A 4,098-nucleotide genomic window follows, 5' to 3' on the forward strand; every position below is an offset into this window, starting at 1 on the left:
AGCCAACACTCTCCTGGACTCAGAACCATTGGGTTTTTCAGTTGTTCTTAATTTCCTTCGTTCCTTCCCTTCCGGTACCGCAACCACTTCTTCTGCATTATAATTCTTATCTTTAGTACTTCTCTTCATGTAGCACCACTCCGTCTCTTCATTTCCTCTCAATATAAAGTTTTCACCCGTATCTGCTGCTTCAACTTCATTTGTTATGTTATGTTATGTTATGTTACGTTGTTTTTGTATAGCGTACGGCTACTCGAACTGGAGTGTCCCGACGCTTATTCCACCAACGGCTGATAAAAGGTAACACAACACAGTAAAAACAGAAACCAAGAGAAAAAAATAAAAGAAACCATTTAATAAAAAACAGACTAAGAGTTAAAAAGCCACGTCTTCAGGCTCCTAGCGTTAATGACAAATTACTCTTCCACCTGTATTTGTCTATTACATTACTTTGTAACTCTGAATCCGCTATAGACCCCTTAAATTCTCCACCTCTATTGATGGTATACATCTGATTTGCTTCACTTTTATTCCTCACCATCTCTCCCTCTTTTCTGCATATTTTGTTCCCTTGTACTTTGGCACTCCCTTCTCGCTTATTGTGTACATTTAAATCATTCAAGACCTTTCGCCGACCGTGTCTGTCGGTTCCCCTAAAGTTTCTTCCTTCTCTGTTAATATTCACTATCCATTCTCCAGCTCCCATACTGTTTGTCCATTCTTCCTCCTTTTCCCAATCCGCAATACTAGTACCTTCTTCATTCATTAGTGGCTCAGGATGCGGTAAATTACACATTTTGCCTCTTCTAATAAATCTCTCTTTAATTGGCCTCTTATATTCCCCAGTGCCGATGACTACTTCCTGTTTGTTTATGCTACTCTCCCAACAAAGTTTACACTCTCACCCTTATTTTTTTTTTTTTTTTTTTAACTTATTAAGGATACAGTCTTCGTGCTCCCCCGCACATGAAGCTCCGTAGATTAATTACCTGCGCCACCCGGTGCGTGAAATGCCCAATTGGATCGTTCCGAAATACCTCTTACATTGATCTCTGGATTTAGACTCGTCTCGAAGTGACTTTCATACTGTATATATTTCTCTACATTCGGAGAATGTGTCCGGGTTACTTCACCTGGTGTTTTTCACTTTAAAGCTGGCCCCACAGTGACTCTTCTTAACTGACGTTGGTTCCTTCAGGCCGTCGGGGTTCTTAATTTGAAGGTCTAGTTTCCTGCTCTGCCTTCTACTTCCCTTCTTGGAACCCTGAGATCACAGAATATGCTGTGCTCACGACGTCTGTAGATTCATGTTCCTTGTCAACCCAGAGTCAATGATCCAAAAAAAAGAAGATTACGTATCTCTCACTAGACGCACTGCCTCAAATCTGTATCAACCACCGTCACTGGGGTTCATTGCACTCCCTGCCCCTCTGAGATTTCCTCACGCTGCTTCAACACGCTGCCTCGGTTCAGTTTACTACACGGACCCCAGAGGTTTTCCACACTCTCTGTTCCTGTGAAATCTCCTCACGCCACTTCAAAGCGTTGCCTCAGTTCCGTTTCACGCGTGGCAACAGGGGTTAACTGCCCTCCCGGACCATCTCAGATATTTCATACAGCTCAAAGTGCTGCCTCAGTTAATTTTCAAACACTGGAACAAAGGCTCGCTACACTCTCTGTTCCTCTGAAATTTCCTCACACAGCTACAACGCGCTGCCACCGTTCAGTTTCATAAGTTTACTACACGCTATGTTCCGCTCACCTCATAGACTTGTACGACTCCCTCTGTTACCGACTTGAGTCTTGCTTCCCAGCACCATAACAATTACACGGAAACACCAGAGGTGATCTGATTTTACTTTCAGCTTTCTTCTTTTTCTCCAATATTCACACTGAAAGTCATATATGCTGCGAAGTCCTCTTTCTACTTCACGATTGCAGGACGGGAACTTCCTGTCGACAACTCTGCTGTTCCTCGGAGCAAGATCTGCTACGTCTTCTCCCTCACGAGTGTTCACTGCTTCTCACGGCCCGCACACCAGTCCTCACAAACCACGGAGGGGACTAAGCTAGGTGCTAAAGGGTGCCAACTCAGTGCCAGGAACGAAACAATGCCTCCATAAGTCGTTCGCTGCGTCACATCAACTTCGACAGCTTCACTCTTCGCCACACGCTTCTCAACGGCAGCCCGTTAGGCTGAAGACTGCGTGAATTCCATTATAAAGCGACCAGAATTATTATTTTTTTTTTTTTCTGGTTTTCACCCGGTGAATCCTAGTCCTTTATGTTCACTGGCAACACTCCTCATGCAGTACTGGCAAAGCTTGAATTTTCAAATTCAAAATGCGGTGACAAAGATTAAAGTTAGTTCCCTTTTCCGCTAAAATTCCTTCAATCAGCTTAGATTGCTCAACTCACGGACTCGCGCTCCTTCCAGTTTTCATCGATTTGGGTCTTACTTCTCATTTATGTCTCAGTCTCCTCAGAACGCCCAAGGTACGTCCCCAATTCATGTCCTTTTATTTTCCTTGTCCAAGCTCATATCACTCCAGGGGAGAGACACCACACTGACCCTGGCTCAGCTCCGTTTCCTCCGTCGCCAAAATTGTAGTAAAAACGGTCCACACGTGGTAGAATTCAAGAACCTTTATTCAGTTCAATATAACACAAGGTGCTCCCAGCTTGACAGGATCGTTACCCGTAAACATTCTACTGCTGCCTTCAAGTGACAGCACGTGCCATACCAAAGTGGGGGAGAAGCGGGAGGGGGTAACAGGGGGGAGTGGGCGGAACCAAGTGCAAGTTTACAACACAGTGCACTTGCATCCAGGTGGCTACTTCTGACTAACATCCAATGAGGTTCTCTCTGGACCTAATGAGATATGTTAGGGCAGTGTGAGCTCTCCTGTGAATAAATGCAAGACATCTTGCTTTGGAATCGGAGTAGAGTGTGTCCGAAGCACCAGCCATTGCTAGAGGTGCAACTTAAGTATTGCATCATAGTGTCTTAATATTTGCATTGCATCAAAAGAGTAAAATTCATATTGCTATTTTATTGGTTTGGGAATAAATATTTAGTTGCTACAGTGTTGTGTCTAGACAACATTCCATAGTGGGAGGTGTTTTTTCTTTCATTTTTTCCCCACCCCAGTAAACTCGAACCCTGCCAGCGTTTTCATAGTGATTTGTAGCTCCAAGTATCTGTGGCCATGTTGAGATTAGAGCATCACAGTTGTAGGTAAACTTTTCACCTGCAAGATGGCTATCTTTGTGACTATAAAGTGGTCTTTAACTCGTGGCAGAGACGTGATAAAGATCACAACCATGGATGGATTGGAACATGATAGTGAGTATGAGTTGAGGGTATGAGAGAAGGACTGCAAAGAAGTGCCACAGTCACGTCGTTGACAGTTATGGTTGGCTCTCACACTGTTGCACAATCATATTATGGTGCTTCAAGCCTTCACTGAGAAGTAACGGACAGTAGCCAGAGGTGTGCAACAGAGTCCAGGAAGGATATGATGGAACCTTGATCATAGTTTATGGTTCTCATGGATAGTTGAAAATGTCCCATTGCCTTGAGCCATACTCCTTGAAGACCCTGGCCTGTGCTTTTGTCATCAGAGATCTAGTTCAAAGTTTTTTTTGTGAGATGCCTAAAAAGGGGTTCCTACGCAGTGGTAGTCCATCGTTTGCAAGTATCATTGTCGTTTGTGCTAAAATATTGTTTGTGAGTGGTGGAGTTCTCTCGATGTGATTTTAAACCCCACTTGGAACATTGTATAGTGACTTTAGGGTGAGTTTCTTTTGCTCAAACCTTCTATTTTAAAGGCAAGTTTAGCTGTGTGATTTTGCACCAGTAATTCTTGTCACATTATTCATCAAACAACAATTGTGTTTTATTTTGTGGGTTACAAAAGTATGAAAATTGTTTTGTAGAGTCACCCAACTAGTAAATTGAACTCATGGCTAGTACCTGAGCAGCTTCTGTGACCATTTGTGGTAAGCTTGGCCTGGTTTTTTTTAAGTTCTAAATGTTCCGGAAAACATCCTTACATGAAACATATAATAAAGTACCACACAATACAATACAACATA

This window comes from Lissotriton helveticus, chromosome 3_2, assembly GCF_964261635.1.
Source record: "Lissotriton helveticus chromosome 3_2, aLisHel1.1, whole genome shotgun sequence".
NCBI classification, from domain to species: Eukaryota; Metazoa; Chordata; class Amphibia; order Caudata; family Salamandridae; genus Lissotriton; species Lissotriton helveticus.